This window comes from Pongo abelii, chromosome 11 (genome assembly GCF_028885655.2).
Source record: "Pongo abelii isolate AG06213 chromosome 11, NHGRI_mPonAbe1-v2.0_pri, whole genome shotgun sequence".
Lineage (NCBI taxonomy): Eukaryota > Metazoa > Chordata > Mammalia > Primates > Hominidae > Pongo > Pongo abelii.
In genome coordinates, this window is record NC_071996.2 from 127,905,517 (window position 1) to 127,925,629 (window position 20,113).

At 44.3% G+C, this 20,113-nt stretch overlaps 1 long non-coding RNA gene across 1 annotated transcript in view; it reads right to left on the reverse strand.

Annotated features, from left to right (window-relative positions):
• LOC129058145 (uncharacterized) overlaps nt 1-19,783 on the reverse strand; it is a 38,242-nt gene extending 18,459 nt beyond the window's left edge. The window contains exons 1-2 of the long non-coding RNA XR_008523036.1: nt 19,502-19,783; nt 18,228-18,373 (exon numbers count right to left, since the gene is read on the reverse strand). This is a non-coding gene — a long non-coding RNA (uncharacterized LOC129058145). The remainder of the gene's footprint in view (nt 1-18,227; nt 18,374-19,501) is intronic.
• Between the last annotated feature and the right edge of the window lie 330 nt (nt 19,784-20,113).

Here is a 20,113-nt window from a genome sequence, read left to right on the forward strand (position 1 = left end):
CAAAACAAAAGATGTTAATTTAAAATGTTTCATATTTTCTTCTCAATACTGACACCAGCCACCTCTAACAATGTTTTCTAAAGTGTTAATATCTTATTGAAGAGGACACACAAAAAATGGAGATACATTCCATGCATTAATTCTGGCATTAATTCTTCTGATCCATAAATCAGAAGAATTAATACTATTAAATGACCATAATAACTAAAGCAATCTAAACATTCAATACAATTCCTATCAAAATTCCAATGACATTCTTCACAGAAATAGAAAAAATAACCCTAAAATTTCTATGAAACTAGAAAAGACCATGAAGAGTCAAAACAACACTGAGCAAAAAAACAAAGCTGAAGACATCACACTATCTGACTTCAAAATATATTCATAATACAAAGCTATAGTAAGCAATGCAGCATGGTATTGGTATAAAAACAGATACAGAGACCAATGGAACAGAATACAGAACTCAAGAATAAGTCCACATATTTACAGCCAAATGATTTTCAACAAAAGCGCCAAGAACAAACACTGGGGAAAGGGCAGTCTCTTCAATAAAATGTGCTAGGAAACTGGATATTCACAGGCAGAAGAATGAAATTAGATCCCTATCTCCCACCATATTTAAAAATGGACTCAACATGGATTAAAGACTTAAGTGTAAAACCCAAAACTGTAAAACTACTAGAAGAAAACACTTTAGGACATTGGCTTAGGCAAAGATTTTATGGGTCAGACTTCAAAAGCACAGGCAACAAAAACGAAAATAAACAAAAAGGACTATATCAAACTAAAAATATTCTGCACAACGAAGATGAGAATCAACAGAGTAAAGAGACAACCTGCTGGATGGGAGAAAAGTTGTGCAAACTATTTATCCAACAAGGAACCAACATTCAGAATATACAAGGAACTCAACTCAATAGCAAAAAACACAAATGATCCTATTTTTAAATGGGCAAAGGATCTGAACAGATGTTTCTCAAAAGAAGGAAGACCAATGGCCAACAGGTATATAAAACAATGCTCAATATCACTAATCATCAGGGAAATGCAAATCAAAACCACACTGAGATATCATCTTACCCCAGTTAGGCTGGCTATCATGAAAAAGACAAAAAATAACAAATCCTGGCAAGGATATGGAGAAAAGAGAACTCTTATACACTGTTGGTGGGAATGTAAATTAGTATAGCCACTGTGGAAAACAGTATGGAGATTTCTCAAAAAAAAAAAACTAAAAATAGAACTACCGTACTATCCAGCAATCCCACTACTGGGTATTTATCCAAAGGAAAGGAAATCAGTATATAAAAGATAAATCCACACTCCCATGTTTATTGCAGCTCTATTCACAATTGTCAAGAGATGGAATCAACCTAAATGTCCATCAACAGATGAATGGGTAAAGAGAATGTGGTATATATACACAACAGAATACTAATCAGCGATAAAAAAGAATAAAATCCCGTCATCTTCAGCAATATCAATAAACCTGGAGGATATTATTATGTTAAGTGAAATAAGTCAGGCACAGAAAGATAAATACCACGTGTTCTCACTCCTGTGGGAGCTGAAAAAAATTGAACTCATAGAAGTAAAGAGTAGAAGTGTGGTTATTTGAGACTGAGAAGGATGGAGGAAGGGGAGGATAGAAAGAGGTTGGTTAATGGATGCAAAGTTACAGCCTGATGGGAAAAATATGTTCTAGTGTTCTGTAGCACTGTAGGATGAATATGATTAACAATAATTTACTATATATTTTCAAAAAGCTGAAAGACAAGAATTTGAATGCCCACAATACAAATGATAAATGTTAGAGGTGATGCATATGCTAATTATCTTTATTTGATCATTACACATTGTATATATGTACTGAAATATCACTCTATCACATAAATATGTACAATTATTATGTGCCAACTAAAAATAAAAGGAAAAAAGAACACAATTATTAAAATCACATTTTTGGCCGGGTATGGTGGCTCATGTCTGAAATCCCAGCACTGTGGGAGGCCAAGGCAGGTGGATCACCTGAGATCAGGAGTTCGAGACCAGCCTGGGCAGCATGGCAAAACCCCGTCTTTACTAAAAACACAAAAAAAATTACCCGGGCATGGTGGCACACACCTGTAGTTCCAGCTACTCAGGAGGCTGAGGCAGGAGAATCACTTGAACCCAGGAGGCAGAGGTTGCAGTGAGCCAAGACTGCACCACTGCACTCCAGCCTGGGTGACAGAGTGAGACTCCATCTCAAAAATAAATAAATTAATTTAATTAAATCACATTTTCTTCATAAAAATATGTATTTTTATGAAAAAGAATTCATAATTTTAAGAGTGATATTCCTCTTTTTATTTTATCATATTTAACGACATTGCTGAACAAATGGAAATTTTGATGTTTGGGAGAAGAAAGTACAAATTTCCTAGAATTATCATATGCCAAAATAACAGTTGTTTATTAAATACTTTTGAGAGTTTTTGGAAACCATTAAATGCAGGCTGTGGTGGGTATACCATAATTCCTAAATGATAATGGCAAAACAGCTTATTGATTAATCAAATATTTCAGTTGCTATGGAAACAATTGCTAGTATGTTGGGTGATATGGTTTGGCTTTGTCCCCACCCTAATCTCATCTTGAATTCCCACATGTTGTGGGAGAGACCCCGTGGGAGGTAACTGAATTGGCGTGGGGGGCAGGTCTTTCCCATGCTGTTCTTGTGACAGTGAATAAGTCTCACGAGAACTGATGGTTTTAAAAACAGGAGTTTCCCTGCACAAGCTCTCTCTCTTTCTCTTTGCCTGCTCCCATCCATGTACAATATGACTTGCTCCTCCTTGTCTTCAACCGTGATTGTGAGGCCTCCCCAGCCACATGGAACTGTAAGTCCATTAAACCTCTTTTGTAAATTGCCCAGTCTTGGGTGTGTCTTTATCAGCAGCATGAAAACAGACTAATACATTGGTTTCAAATATCACCATTGTGAGAAATTATCTAATATATCAAAAACAAGAAAAATACATTTTCTATTTCATAGAGTGTCCTTTGACTCTTCTGTCTGATAGCATGGGCTTTGTGATGGGTGCTTTAGCTTGAAACTGAATACAAAGTGAGAAGGCATGAGGGTGGTGTGAGTGGCTCCTTGCTATGAATCTGAAAAACCTTTTGTTGGATGGATGGCCTAGAGAAACTTCTCACTCTTCAGAGAATTCAGAATTTTTGACCCTTTTCAATATATCTGTAATTGTATTTAATTCTTTTTTCTAACTTACAAATCAATACCATAATTTTATGTATTCATTCAGTGACTAGTTATTGGGTCCCATTATGTGCTAGCCATGGTTCTAGAGACATAAAAACAAAAATCCTTGTTTTCTCCCCATTCAAGTGGGGTACTCAGAAAATAAACAAAATGCATCTCATGAAGGAATTCAGGAATAAAATCTGAATGCAGAAGAGACATACAGTTGTGATGGTGCTAAAGACCACAGCCAAAGCATAACCCATGCTTTATGGGATCTAGCATTCAAATCATTTTGGTTAGTCCTGTGGACTGACCACGTCTCCCCTCCCCATCAAAATTCATATGTTGAAGCCCTGATCCTCAATGTGGTTGTATTTGGAGATAGGGCCTCTAAGGAAGTAATTATTGTTAAATGAGGTTGATATGGTTTGGTTTTGTGTCCCCACCCAAATCTCACCTCAAATTGTAATCCCTGTGTGTTGGAGGAAGGGTCTGGTGGGAGGCAACTGGATCACAGGGGTGGGTCTCCCCCTTGCTGTTCTCGTGATAGTGAGTTCTCACATGATCTCATGGTTTAAAAGTGTGTGGTACTTCCCCCTTCTCTTTCTCTCTTTCCTGCTCTGCCATGGTAACACATGCTTGCTTCCCCTTTGCCTTACGCCATGACTGTAAGTTTCCTGAGGCCTCCCAGCCATGCCTCCTGTACAGCCTGCAGAACTGTGAGTCAACTAAACCTCTTTTCTTCATAATTTATCCAGTCTCAGGTAGTTCTTTATAGCAGTGTGAGAACAGATCAATATAAAGGTCATAAGGTTGAGCCCCTGATCTAGTAGGATTCATGTCCTTATAAAAAGAAACAACAGAGAGCTCTCTGTCACTCTGTTTATCATATGTTATCATACGAGGATACAGCAAGAAGGCAGCCCTCTGCAAGCCAAGAGAGCCTCACCTGAGTCCCACCATGCTGGCCTGACCTTGGACTGCCAGCCTTCAGAACTGTGTGTGAGAAAACACATTTCTGTTGTTTAAGCCACCCACTCTGTCGTAATTTGTTATGGCAGCCTGGAGAGACTAATACAATTAGTAAGACAGATAAAGCCTGGACGATCACTTACTGCAATGGTCTTTAATAACCACTTTCTAGTGTTTTAGTTTTATGGCTATTTGACAGGTAATATCAGAGCAACTAAGTCTGATTTGGGGAGGAAAAAAACCCGATGTGTTATTTACATCTTACATTCTCCATTCTCTTCTTTTATAATAATTTATCCTCTACCTCCTTCCAAACAGGTTTGCAACATCCTTACTATAAAAGCTATAAATTGAAATAATGATGACATGGAATAAAAGGAGAAACCAAAAGCAGGAAAATGTGGAAACATGTTCAAGGTGGAAGAACTAACACAGTCATTTGTGTTGAGCCTCTTGATGGCCAAGCAAAACTTAGGGAAGTGAGAACAAGATTGACCATCCTAGAACCAATCTGGGGACTTAGGTGCCATGTGTCATGTGTGATCTGTGCGGGGCCAGCAAAGCCACAGCTGGTGGTCAGCAAATGAAAACTATTCCCCAAAGATCCCATTCCCCCAGAGAATGTCTGCATGATAATTTTCCACTTCATCTAACTTAGCTTCCTGTTCATTGTAAGACCTGAATAAATGCTTTTTCCTCATATTAATTTTTACAAATGAATGAATGGGATTTCAGAGCTACCCAAATCAGAATTTGAAAACAATACTCTTTTGTGTGTTCTTAGGAGGCAGGAAGCATACTAAAACCGCCCGAAGGCACCATATAAAAGGTTACACAAAGATCACCACTGGTCACTATCTTCAGGATCTATGGTGAATTTGGGAACCTAGCCACCTATCTCCACACTCTAATTTTGCTCTAATTCTGTAGCAAGTTGATCAAACTGTCCTGCTCTCAGCCAGCTATCTAGGACCAAGTCATAATGTAAGGATCTGGGGAGGAATAAGGTACTGATAAGAAGCGTGCTGTGTGGGCACTTTGCTTAGGAGTACAGTCCGGATCTGATGGCTGTTTTATCCTATCTCACTTCCAGCACATTCATTCATGTATTCATTCATTCATTCTCTGTCTCTCTCTTTTTTTTTTTTTTTTTTTGAGAGGGAGTCTCGCTCTGTCGCCCAGGCTGGAGTGCAGTGGCGCGATCTCGGCTCACTGCAAGCTCCGCCTCCCGGGTTCACGCTATGCTCCTGCCTCAGCCTCCCGAGTAGCTGGGACTACAGGCACCCGCCACTGAGCCTGGCTAAATTTTGTATTTTTTTTAGTAGAGACGGGGTTTCACCGTGATAACCAGGATGGTCTTGATCTCCTGACCTCATGATCTCCTCCCAAAGTGCTGGGATTACAGCCACCGCACCCAGCCTCATTCTCTCTCTTTATACACGATGCCTATACATAGTCACACCCTCACACACACTCTCACACACATACGCACAGCACAAACAGGCACATACACGTACCCACACACACTCACACACACACACACACACAACACACACAGGCACATACACACTTCCCTTTTACCCTGGAGAAAGCAGACAGAGCCCTTCTAAGTGGTCTCCAGGTCAAAGCCCAGTTTCACATTGTTGACATGTACTTGACTGCTGGGAATGCCCTGGAAAAATGTGACAGAATTTCCTTAACAAGTGTCAGGAAATACCGTGTAGAGCAGGTTGAGGTTCTGGGAGAGGAAGCTCTTGATATGCCAAGTGTGGCATGAGTCACTGTCAGTCCTCTGGGCCCTGGAACTGGGCAAAGACGCCTGAGGGGCTCTGTAGTGCCATGGTGATGCCCTGGGCTGGATCTCCTGGGGGGCTCCTAGTGTCTCATTCCAGTTCACAGCCAGAGGTGCAGCTAAGTTTGCCTGACCCTGGCCCCAGCATGGGCTTGTTGCCCCACTTCCCTCAGCCCCACTCCCTTGCCCTGACTGTGCTGGAGGCTTCCACCTGTTCTTCCCGATCACTCTGCACCCTTCTCCTCCCTGGTCTGTGCCCTGAGACTGGCCTCTTGCCCTTTGGCTTCTGCTTGAGTTTGGCCAGTGAGGAGCTCTGGACACTGCAGGACTACAAGGGCAGGAAACTATTTCTCAGGCTCCCTCCCTCCCTGCAGGGTCATCTCAGGCTGACCAACTCCGCAGGTCCCAGCTCCTTTTGTCCCCCTTCCAGGATTCCATGGCTGCCTCTCTCCTCCCCCCTCCAGAACTAAGTGCTGCCATAGCACCTCCTGGTTCCCCGCCCTGATGTCTTGCATTATTCCTTGTGGTTTCCCTACACCCTGCTCACACCATTAAAACTTGTCACTTAACTCACCTCAAACCACCCAATTTGAAAGTGCCATCTGTTTCCTGATGAAACCTTGGCCCACAAGAGATCACACACCGCCTCAGGAGGTGGACACACGTGGATTCTTCACAGCCTGAAACTGCCATTCACTAACATGGGACCTTGGGCAAGTCATCCTTTTAAGACTTTCTCTCTCTCTCTCTTGCTCTCAATAGTCTCACTTTGTTGCCCAGGCTGGAATCCAGTGGCACAGTCATAGTGATAGAGGTAGGAGGCAGAGAAATCCTAGACTTATAGGAGCAGTTCCCTGGTGAAACCCCACCTTCAAGCCAAAAACAGCCTGAAACCCATGGATCAGAGTGAGAACTTCTATTCCTGTTTACCTGCTCTCTCCCAATTGATTATTTCTGAATAATGTCTTTTAGCGAATTAAATGTTGCCTTTTCCAGTACTACCTATGGCCTGCCCCACCCCCATCCTGTGCCTATAAAGACCCCATACTCAGTTGGTAGAGGGGAGATGGCCTAACTTTGGGGAGGAGACCTCCTGACTTCGGGAGAAGATGACCTGCCCTTCTCGTCCCCTGTCCAGCTCCCCTCTCTGCTGAGAGCTGTTTTCATCCCTCAATAAAATTCTCTGCCCTCACCATTCTTCAATTGTCAAGCGTGACCTCATTCTTCTTGGACACTGGACAAGAGCTCGGGACCCACTGAGTACAGGTACCCAGAAAGGCTGTTACACTGGTCCTTTGCCCTCACCGGCAGAGGGCAGCCACTCCATGCAACGGGGCAGGGGCCAACTGAGCTGCTAACACACTGCCATCCACTGAGCTATGGACGGCAGAACTAAAATAACTAATTAGCACACTAACACCCACTCTGGGGCTTGAGCACCCTTGCCTGCATTCTGCTTGAGAAGACACACCTGGTCTGGCCTTGGGCCCTGCATGGAACTTGCTCCTGTTTCAGCAGATCGGTCAGCAGGGTCCTACACTCACTTGCTCTTGTGCTCCTTCCTGCAAGGGGCTGAGCGTGGCAGGCGGGGTAGACAGGGTGCCCCTGCTGTGAGTCCAGCAAAAGGGCTGAGAAAATCCTGCATCAATAGCTCACTGCTGCGTTGACCTCCTAGGATCCTCCTGCCTCAGCCTCTGGAGTACCTGGGACTGCAGGAATGTATCACTACACCGGCTATTTTTATTTTTAGTAGAGGTGAGGTCTCAGTACATTGCCCAGGCTGGTCTTGGTCTCCTGGCCTCAAGCGATCTTCCCAACTAGGCCTGCATGCCCAGCCAGACTGTTTTTTAATTGGTACAACACAGACGCTAATAGTACAAGGTTGCTATGAGGACTAACACATTCATCTGAGATGCCCAACACCATGAGGGGCACACAGTAATGCTCAATAAACAGCAGTTACTTGGGGGAGCAGCTGCCCTCCAGCCAGCATCTAGTTCCCACCTTCCCCATCACCCACTGATCTTCATCACCATCTGCCCAACACTAACAAGCAGTTAGTTCACACTGCGCCATTGTCCTCTCCTGCCTGGGAACATTTCTACAGGGACTCTGCTAGCTCCTCAAATGATGAGGTTCAGGAAACACTACTCCAGAATATTTTAAGTGAAGGAATACGAGAAAATGCAGAAGAAGGAAGGTCTTCTGATCTTCCCCTGCCCTTCTCCCCTGAAGCAAGTCATACAACCCTCATGTGAGGGGTGCCTTTCCTATACCAGAGGAAAGGAACGTCCTCATCTCTGAAGATGAAGGGGCACAGAGAAGCATCTGGACAGGCGGGCCTTACTTAGTTTCACCCAGTTAATTACCATTAGATCACACTCTTTGCTTTCTCTTATTTCTCCATGACTATCCACTCCTTATCAAACCTACTAGAGAAAACACTCTGGCACTTTGGGAGGTCAAGGCAGATAACTTGAGGTCAAGGTCAAGATCGCTTGATCCCAAGATTTTGAGACCAGCCTGAGCAACATGGCAAATCCCCATCTCCACAAAAAAATAGAAAAATTAGCCGGGTATGGTGATGCATGCTTGTAGTCCCAGCTACTTGGGAGGCTGAGGTGGATCACCTGAGCCCTGAGCCAGGGGAGATGGAGGCTGCAGAGAGCCATGATTGTGTCATGACTGTGCAACTGTACTCCAACCTGAGCAACACAGTGAGACCCTGTCTTAAACAAACACTGGCTTAACTGTTTCTTCAGGTCTTCACTTCCTTATGTAAAACTTATATTAAATAAATTTGTATGCTTTTCTCTTGTTAATCAGTCATTTGTTTTAGGAGCCTTAGGCCATGAAATTAGGATGAAAAGATATTTTCCTCCCTTATAATCCCCAGTCACCATTTCCAGTCACTTGGAGATTCTTTCTTTCTTCCTCTCTTGTCTCCAGCAGCCATTTCCCCGTGGATGGGCTGGCTTCCTGATGGATCATTCCCACACAAGTAGAACAACTTTGGACTCATTCTAACACCATCATCACCCCAGAAGGAAAGGATCCAGTGTTCTCCTGATCCAGACCTCCATGGAGATGCTGCTCACGCTTTGTGCCCCATCTGTATTGTATCAGCTCAACCACACCCATGGCTTTCCCCACCACCCATGTCGTGATGAGTCTCAAATCCAAATTCCTACACCTGATCCATAGATCCAGGCCAGCATCTCCACTTTGATGTCCCACAGGCACCTCGAATACAACTTGTCAAAAACTGAGCTCATTCCTCCCCAGCCTGCTCCAAACGCTCCCTTCCTCCTCTTTTCCTTTCCTTGTTATTAACACCTCACTCCCCCAGACTGCCAAGCCAGCAACTTGGGGTGTCACCCATGATTCATCACTCTCACTCTTCACATCCTGTCAGCTGCCAAATCCTGAAGAATTTATCTTTTAAATATCTTTTGAATCAATTTTCTGATTCAATGGTTTCTCATCTGGTGAACTTCAAACACCTTCTCCTTGGCCCTTTTCCCCTAAACCTTTCTCTGCTGGGCCACCAGAGCAAGCTTTCTGAGTTCATATTCTATCGCATTGCAGGCTTCTATTAACAACAGCTACTGTTTACAGTGATGGGCTAGATGCTGTTTTATCATGCCTTGCATGTATTAAATCATTGAAACATCTCAGCAACTTTACAAGACAGGCCACATTCTTATCATCCTTTTTTTTTTTTTTTTTTTTTTTTTTTGAGATGGAATCTCCTTCTGTTGTCCAAGCTGGAATGCAGTGGCAAAATCTTGGCTCACTGCAACCCCTGCCTCCCAGATTCAACCAATGCTCCTGCCTCAGCCTCCCGAGTAGCTTAGATTACAAGCATGCACCACCACGCCCAGCTAATTTTTTTGTATTTTTAGTAGAGACGGGTTTTACCACGTCGGCCAGGCTGGTCTCAAATTCCTGACCTCAAATGATCTGCCCGCCTCAGCCTCCCAAAGCCCTGGAATTACAGCTGTGAACCACTCCGCCCGACCTATCATCTCTACTTTTTTTTTTTTTTTTTTTTTTTTTGAGATGGAGTCTTGCTCTGTCGGCCCAGGCTGGAATGCAGTGGCGCGATCTCGGCTCACCGCAAGCTCCCCCTCCCGGGTTCACATCATTCTCCTACCTCAGCCTCCCAAGTAGGTGGGACTACGGGTGCCTGCCACCACACCCGGCTAATTTTTAGTAGAGACGGGGTTTCACCGTGTTAGCCAGGATGGTCTCGATTTCCCGACCTCGTGATCCGCCCGCCTTGGCCTCCCAAAGCCCTGGGATTACAGCCGTGAGCCACTCCGCCCGGCCTATCATCCCTATTTGTTAAGGTGAGCCAATGGATAGCCCCCGCCCATAGCGTTATTTACCTCTGTGTTTCTTCTTCACCCCTCTCCCACTTTGATCCTCCTCTTCTCCACCTATCACAACCACCACCACTTTTACTCACAGAGCCTTAAAACCCTTCAGGATGCCCACTGTCTGCCCTGCAGAATAAAGCCCGGCTCCTGGGCCTGACACCAAGGGGTTCGAGAGCCCCACGCCCGACAGGCCTTCCATGGCTGGCTGGCATACCTCCCAAAGAGAACAGATCTCCAGCTGCATCCAATTGCTTGCAGCTTCCCCAACAAGCTGCATTCTTCTGCCTTTTCACATGTAAATTGCCTCTTAAATGTCTGTGCCTAAACCTCATCCCCACTTGGCACCTGGTGAATTCCTGCTCCTTCTTAGAAATTCGGCCTAAGCATTGCTCCCTCCAAAAGCCTTCTCTGACGCCTGTAGGCCTCACCACATTCATATCCATGTTACAGAACTTAGCACACTGCAACAACTACCCTTGAATATCTTTCTACAAAGGGGAAGGGCTACAGTTCTATTTATCTTTAGATTCCCAGTGCCTGACACATACTAGGTTTTTCAAAGCTTGGTGAATAAATAAATGAAGAAACAAATAAAGGAACTCATGAAGGGCAAACACAAGGGGACAGCTGTGGAGACTGATTTGATGTATAATACCCATATTAATTGGGTTTTATTAACTACAGAAATGATTCTAACTTTTGTAACTCCAGAACCTCTTTAGTTATCACATTTCCTGATTATACATGTAGGTGGGAACATGCATGTAAAATTTTTATTCCGTAAACCATACTTGATTAGACAAATAATGTAACTATATTGGGAGGGTTTCCTTTTTGAAATAAAAATCACCAAATAACTCTTGTTCAAAGTTAACTTTATCCAGTCAAATACAAACAGCGCCCAGCCCTAAAGCACAGTTATGTATACAAATCTTATCTTTCAGAGGGTATCAAACATCTAGTGGGCAAACATGTGAGAGATAAAAGTTTCAACTGAAATGGAAGTTATAAAAGAATGTGTTTAGACAGACATGCCGATTTACTATAATAGCCCAATAAAACTTCACATCCCCTATTGCTCAGAGCCTTCCTTTTAGGGAGAACTGGGATTCCGTGTTGATATAGACCAATCCCATATTAATCACTTCTTTCCTCTTTAAAAGTCAGATACAACAAGAGTAAAATTCTCCAAGATGATAAAGATAAAATTGTTTCCCTTCATTTGGTAGAAAGAATTTAAGTTTACAGTAAAATCTCCAAGTAGATAGCATTTTCAGAAAAGAGTGTCTGCCTTTAATTTTTATCAGAACAAGGAAAGTTATACTAAACTATTCAGCTTTGTCAACGAAGCCACTTCCTGAGAGCTTCATCTTCAGGCCAGGCACTGGGTCCTGAGGCAGGAGAATAGGGTCTGGAGGCAGGGAACATAAGGCCAATTCTGCTGATTTCCTAGAACTAAATCAAATGGAAACACTCCAGCTATGACAGGAAATATCCTCTCTATTTACGTAGAGCGTACACCGAGTCAATGACTTTGTAACTTTACTTCATCCTCTTCATTTATATAGGGTGTACACCAAGTAACCAATGGAAACCTCTAGAGAGTATTTAAACCCCAGAAAATTCTGTAACTAGGCTCTTGAGCCCCTATGCTCAGGCCGCTCCCACCCTGTGAAATGCACTTTCATTTTCAATAAATCTCTGCTTTTGTTGCTTCATTCTTTCCTTGTTTTGTTTGTTCATTTTGTCCTGGACACCCTCCACTGGTAACAGTCCCACTACAGCTCCCTCAGAAAATGATGTGGTTTTTTGTTTTGTTTTGTTTGTTAGATGGAGTCTCACTCTGTTGCCCAGGCTGGAGTACAGTGGCATGATCTCTGCTCACTGCAATCTCTGCTTCCCAGGTTCAAGCGATTGTCCTGCCTTAGCCTCCCAAGTAGCTGGGACTACAGGGATGTGCCACCATGCTCAGCTAATTTTTCTATTTTTAGTAGAGACAGGGTTTCACCATGTTGGCCAGGCTGGTCTCAAACTCCTGACCTCAAGTGATCCGCCCGCCTTGGCCTCCTAAAGTGCTGGGATTATAGACGTAAGCCACCACGCTTACTGAGAGACATTTGCTTGCAAACCAAAATTCAAATATGTTCATATACTATGGTTACAAAGGCAAGAAATTAAATAAGTACATGTTCTACAATTTTTCCAACAGAAGCTGAAATGCTAAGAGCTAAATATTCAGTTTACCATAAAAATCTAAGCTCTGGGAGGCCACTGCTGAGCATTCTGATGGCTCCGGCTTTGCTAGAGTGTTTCTCAGTGTACTATGCTCTGCAAAAATGAGAAACGTGGAATGCTATCCAATTTCTTTCTCTGATAGTTCTTCAGCTGAATCCAGGCCAAAAAGAAAAAAGAAAATAGTTGAAAAAAGGCATATTCAAAAGGGTAGGAGATAAGAGGAAAATAATCCTTCGGAGCTATGAGCATCACCATTTTATCTGAGATAAGGCTATAAAGACAAAGTATTCTAAGGGCTTTCTTTGAGACATTTTCTTGTTCTGTGACCCCCCCCACCCACCCCCACGGAGGAACCACTTTACAGCAGAAAAGGGTGTGTGTATATTTATATCTCCTTTAACACTGGGGGCTTCTGCCACAGCCATCATGACCTAATCCTTGACAAGGAAAATAGTTCATTTCATAACTACAAGAAGGTTTAAAGAGCCTGCCTAAATTCATATGAGCACCCTTGAACGGGAATTAGATTTCAACTAAACAGAAAAAAATTCTAACAAATACAAATGTCCAATTTTGACTTGGCTGTTACTGGAAATTTGGGGCAATTTCAAGCAAGGACTTGAGGGTCAGACTCGAGAAAAGAGGTAGACCTGCCATCTTCAGTGAGCATGCATCCTTGGGGTAGGTGGTCTGCAGAGATGGCCACCAACTGTTCCTCCCATCCAGAGGGGGCATCTGTCTCCACTCCCCCTTGGATCTGGGCTGTCCCCATGACTTGCTTGACCCAATAGGATGCTTCAGAGTAGCAACATGTGACTTGCAGGGCTCCTTCTTAAGAGACCCTGCAACTTCCACATCTGCTCTCTTAGAAGACAGCCACCATGTCAAGATTAAGTTAAACTACTGAAGGATGAGAGACCAGGGACAGAAAGAGAGGCCACTCAGGAGAACCCAAGCCCCTCGGCCCACAGCCAGCACCAAGCCCCAGACGTGTGAGTGGGGCCATCTTGCATCCTCCAGCCCCACTCCAGCCAATATCACGGCAGAACAACCCAGCCATCCCAGCCAGCTCAGTTGAGGACCTACCACCATTAATGACCTGCTGAGCCCTACCTGACGCCCTGACCCACGGGATCTGAACAAATAAAGGAGTAGTTCTTTGAAATCCACTAAGTTGTGGGATGGTTTGTTACACAGGAATAGATGATTCATCCAAAATGTGGCCAGTTATATTAAGAGTGCTTACTTCATCACATTGATAAGAAGCAGTGAATATGTGTGATTCTGTGAGCAGAGAATCACATAGGCAGGTATAGGCTTAGCACTGTGCCTATACCTGCCAGGCAATGAACACTCCATAAAAGTGAGTTATTATTTACTATTGTCATTTTCAAAGAGAACCTGAGTGACCTGCTGGTAATGTTGTAAAGGGAGTGCTATGGTTTAAATGTCTTCTCCAAAACTCACATTGAAACTTAATCCTCAATGTGGCAGTTATTGAGAAGTGGGGCTTTAAAAAGCAGTGACTGTATCATGAAGGCTCTGCCCTCAAATGGATTGATCCATTCATGGGTGAATGGATTAACGGGTTATCGTGGGAGTGGTACTGGTAGCTTTATAAGAAGAGGAAGAGAGACCAGAGCTAGCATGATAGCAAACTCAGCCCCATTGCCATGCGATGCCCTGTGCCAACTCTGGACTCTGCAGAGAATCCCCACCAGCAAGAAGGCTCTCACCAGATGCAACTCTTCAACCTTGGATTTCCCAGACTCCATAACTGCAAGAAATAAATCCCTTCCCTTTATAAACTACCCAGTTTCAGGGATTCTGTTATAAGCAACAGAAAACAGACTAAGACAGGGGGTTGTTGTTTCAGACAGAGAGTGTTTCTCATACCCACTGAAGTCCCTCTTCCTCTCCACATATTCACTAGGTGCTGAGGCAGGGGAACTTGAGCATGTTTCCCAGTCCTTTATGCTCCTGATCTGAGCTCACTTTCAGAGTAGAAAACAGTACATTTCCTGGGGAAGCCTCAGCCCCTTCTATGGAGGTCTCTCCTACAAGCTCCTGCTGAGGCAAGACAGTTCTGAAATCACAGACTTCTGGAGTGACCTCCCTCTCCTGCTACCTATGAAGGGTAGGGCACCTATCCTGGCGTCATGGTGACCAAATTGAACCAGTTGGGTATTCTTTATAGAGCGATGTTAATGGGCAACATAGAGACAGGCAGTTGATATCAAAGAGATCCCAGAAGGAAGATGAATGGCAGAGGACTTGGTGCCTTGGGGAGCAGCAACAATGGCGACAAACACTGTAAATCACGAAAACAGAGGATAATTAAGGATGCCTGTAGTAACCTGGTTCCTGGTTCCTGCATTCTGCACCACCAACCATGATTCTTTTACAGTGTGTGTGAGGGCTGCTGGGTCTCTATGGGAAGTAACTAAGGCCATAATTGCCCTAATATCTTTATAATAAAACTCTACTTTTTGCAGTTACTGTACGGTTAATTTATCTGTCAGCTTGACTGGGCCATGGGATGCCCAGATATCTGGTGAAACATTATTTCTGGGGGTGTCTGTGAGGATGTTTCCAGAAGAGATTAGCATTTGAATCTATGGACTTAATAAAGCAGATGGCCCTCCTCAATGTGAGTCAATATCACCTAACCTGAATACAACAAAAAGGTAGACAAATGTTGACCTCTCTCTCTCTCTCTCTGCCTGACTGCTTGAACTGAGACATTGGTCCTGCCCTTGAATTGAGACTTATACCATTGGTGCTCCTGGACCTCAGGACTTCACACTTGGACTGGAATTTATACAATTAGCTTTCTTGGGTTTCCAGCTCACAGATGGAAGGTCATGGGACTTCACAGTCTCCATAATCACATGAGCCATTTCCTTATAATAAATATCATTCTATTTATTATTTATACTGTTGGTTCTGATTTTCTGGAGAATCCTGACTAATACAGTTACCTTTTCTTCTCCTCCTCCTCCTTTTCCCCTTCCTCCTGTTCCTCCTCCCTCTTCTTCTTACAATTTAAAAGATCTAAATAACACAAGAGGCAGTTGGGGAAAGGAGTGTTTTAGCCACTGCTATCTCTTTAATCTACAGCCACCCACTCCAAATAAATATGCAATCTACGTAAAATCAGTATGTTTGCCTTGCAGATGAGTTCTAGAGAAATAATCTTAGGAATTCCTAAGGAGGTGGCTGCCCCAAATTACCTGCTACACTGGAAATTGTAGCATGGCCACAGAAGACATGCTGCCTTTCTTTTGAACCTTGTTATTTTTTTCACATTTGCCCCTGGCATCACACAAAAATTCCTGTCCAGGGCTTTAAGCTTATTCATAGCCACCATTCCTTTTCCCTCCTGCCCTGTCCAGCATAGCTAAATGCTCTGGCCTCTGGATTTGTGAGCTAATTCCTATTCCCAGTGCAAGTTCTTCCACCTCCCAACCTTACACCATCATGGGGATGGTCATGTCAATATAGAAGTCACTCTACTCTTGACCACAGAACTCTTCTCTCCACTTTCACAGCCCCATGTCAAGCTTTTGTTCATACATCCCATCCAGCTGTGCCTTCTCCCCACCACCACCACACCCTCCCACCTACCAAATCCTTTATTTACTCCAAACATAATTCATCACATACAATTAGGATACTTTATAAATAACATTCAGTGAGGCAAGGCAAGTCTTTGCAGGCCTTTGCTTAAGAGGTTTAGTTATAAAATGCCTAAAGGATTTCTTTATAATATAAACTCAACCTTTGCCACGTAAATGGCATAGTATGGCCCTGAAAGCAGAATGAGAGCATTATTAATTTACTTACTATTTAATTATTCTCCCTTTTCTCTATCACCCCTGGAAATGTAAAAATTCCAGAGACAGGAAGAATAGCTTCCACTTTTTCTGACATCCAAAGCTCCTTTGCACCCTGGGAAGGCTAGCCTTGGGAATGACAAGAAAAACTGGGAATTTCCTGAAGTCAAAATGGATTTTGAAAGACAAATTGTCCCTCTATGTAGTCCTGACTATGGTCTCCTTTCTCATTCTTTTAATTGATCATAACTTTGATCACAGAGCTGTTACCAGCTCCTTTGTGCCACAGTATGTAAACTTTTCTATTATTCTTAAATAGAACCAATTATAACTAAGAAAATGCCAACATTTAGATTAGTTTGTGTAATATAGTCAGCCCTCCTTATCCGTGGGTTCTGCATCCATAGATTCGACAAACTTTGGATCAAAAATATTCTGAAAAAAAGAATGAATGCTTGCATCTGTACTAAACATGTACAGACTTTTTTCTTTATTATCCCTTAAACAAAATAACTATTTACACAGCATTACATTGTATTAGGTATTATAAGTAATCTAGAGAGATAATTTAAAGAGGATGTGCATAGGGTATATGTAAATACTACACCATTTTATATAAGGGACTTGAGTATCCTTGGGTTTTTATATCCTGGAACCAATCTCCCATGGATACTCAGGGACAACAGCACTGCTTTTCAGATAAAACAGGAAGTATGTGACTATGTGTAAGACATAGTATTATTAATGAATTGGGGTCATTTGTTTATTTTTTAAAAATATCTATTGAGTGCCTATTAAAGCTGTGGCATGACTTCTACAAAAATAGTTTAGTATTATGAATACCAATTTTAGTAATGACAATTATATTTGTTAATAGCAGCTACCAGGAGTACATAGGTACTTAATATAATTTAATTCTCACAAAAATCCTATTTAGCAGATGAAGGAGCAGAGTGTCTGAGAAGTCAGTAACTTTCCCTCCCTACGTCCTATCCTGCACCCCTATACCCCCCTGGATCATGCATCTTAGAAAGGCCCAAATTCAGATTTGAATTGATTTCTTTTGATCACAACTTCCATATTCTCCTACAAAGTCATAATCCAAAGAAGAGAGTAATGGAATGAAATATCCTCAGTCTACAAAATACTTTGTATGGTTCATCATTAAAGCCACATTTCCCATCTTCAGCTTGCAAGCAACCATCTAATCCATTAAAATTACATTTCTTGAATTGAGTTTACTCCTGATTGCCTTCCTTCACCTCTTAGCTCAATGTGATGCTTTAAAGTATTTCTCCCTATTTTTCTTTCTCTTTCTCTTTCTTCTTTCTTTTCTTTTCTTTCTTTTTTTTTTTTTTTTTTCACCCAACACTCTCCAGCTTAAAGCTGTGAAGTAATGACTATTCTGCATTGTTGGGGACCCGCTCTATTTGTTTTCTAGCTACTTAACCCACTCACTTGAACTGGAATCCCTGTTGATCAGTGTGAAGATTCAAAGGGGCAAGCTATTTCTCATTCCTACAGTTTACTTTCTACTCCCCAGTTATTGAGTTATTGGGGGTAGGTCCCTTCTAACTCTACCCATTTTTCTCTAAGGCGTTAATTTGGCAAGCAAATGGCAAAGTCACCCTTTGAATGTTTCTTTTCATTGGGTGAGCATTACATAAGCAACCTGCCACAATGTGGCCTTTATGAAGCAAAACCTGATTCACCCAAGTGAGAAAGGGGAAGAGGGAAGCTTCATCCTTGATAACGCAGATTACCAGAACTTCCAGGTTCTATTCTGGCTCAGGTAGTCGGTGCTCCCTGCCTCTGTGGGCTTGAGGCTTGTCGTTCAGATATCCGTGGCTTCATCCCAGCTACACACCCTCACCTCTTTGACTCTTCCTCTAACAATAGTGCTGGCACCCTTTAATGCAAAGAGGAAAGAAGGAACAAGGTTTTCAGTATCCAGGACAGCACACAGTCATAACCACAAGGGGAAAAATAGGAATGAAGAAGAGTGGATTTCCACAAACCCCGTCCAAAGGAGATGGGTCGGGGGGCCTCAGGAGACTGTGGGACCAACTGTTCCAGTTTGAGAACCGACTTAGAGAACCTGCCCTCTGACCCATCACTGGATCTTTTCATGATGGACATGAGGGAGGGGTAAGGACTGGGAGTAAAAGAAGACAGTTTCAGCCAGGCGAGGTGGCTCATGCCTATAATCCCAGCACTTTGGGAGGCTTGGGTGGGTGGATCAACTGAGGTCAGGAGTTCAAGACCAGCCTGACCAAAATGGTGAAACCCCCATCTCTACTAAAAAAAAGTAAAAAAATTAGCCAGGCCTAGTGGTGCCCGCCTGTAATCCCAGATACCCGGGAGGCTGAGGCAGGAGAATCGCTTAAGCCCAGAAGGCGGAGGTTGCAGTGAGCTGAGATCGCACCACTGCACCCCAGCCTGGGCAACAGAGCGATACTCGTCAAAAACAAAGAGAGAAAGAGAGAGAGAGAGAGAGAGAGAGAGAGAGAGAGAGAGAGAGAGAGAGAGAGGAAGGAAGGAAGGAGAAAAGAAAAAGAAAAAATATAGTTTCCACGTCTTTTTGTTTGTGTAGGGTGCAAAGTGACTGCTGTGTGCTATGAAAGATGGGATAAGGGGCTTTGAGCTCAGGGGACATGGATTTGGGGGGAATTCAAAATGTGAAGCCTAACACAGGATTCAGGAACCAGACTAACACCGGGCAATGAAACAAAACCACAGGACTCAGGCCCAGAGCCAGCGAGGGAGAGGAAGGACGCCGAAGCCTAGAGCCCCGCGCCGCCCCCGCCAACCTGGGACGTCGCAGGCCCCCCTCCCCCCCGCCAGAGCCGGTGTCCAGCCCCACCTCTCCGGGCGCCTGCAGGAGGGGACCCGCCTGTCCCATCGCCGGGACCCCGGGCCGGCGGTGCGGCCGAGTCCCGCTGCTTCCCCACTGGCCCCGGGCCCCAGTCCCCGGCCCTGCCGCGCCCCTCCACCTCCCCGCCGGCCGGTGCCACGTGTAACGCCGCGGGGGAATCACCGGGGACACAAGGCTGGCTGGATTCGCCTCTCGGCCACAGTCTGTGCTCCACGAGCTGCTTCTTCCCGGTCCCCGCAGGACTCGAACCCGCGACACCTCTGCCGCGCCCCAACCCCGCGCCCCGCCGGGGTCACCCCCTGACACTGCCAGGATCTCCGCCCGGCTGCGGGCACCACGTTCCCCGGGCCTTCGCAGTGGCTCCGAGGGCCAAGACCGAGGACGCGTCCAGCCGAGGCTGCCTGGGGACCTGGTCCATCCGGTTCTGATGGGGTCCGCAGGGAAAAGGCACTACCCCGGAAAGCTTCCTGGAGGAGGGGAACGCGAAGGACGAAATTGGGCCTCCCTCTAGGCGGAGCTTAGTGTTTAAAGTTGGCCGGCCTTTCTCCTTTTCATAGTGATTACTCTCTCCCTAAGCTCAGGAAGCACGCCCTCCACCATCTCATTGAGCGACCCGGCTGTGGCTGACTCTCCTCCTCTAACAACTGTGGCTCCTCATAGCCTGCACAATGACGTGCAAAGCTGTCGGCTCCCGCACGGGTTCCTGCCTTTGAGGCTTGTCTTTCGCACTCCTTCCACCTGCTAGGAGAACTGCGCCCAGGTGGGTTCAGCAAT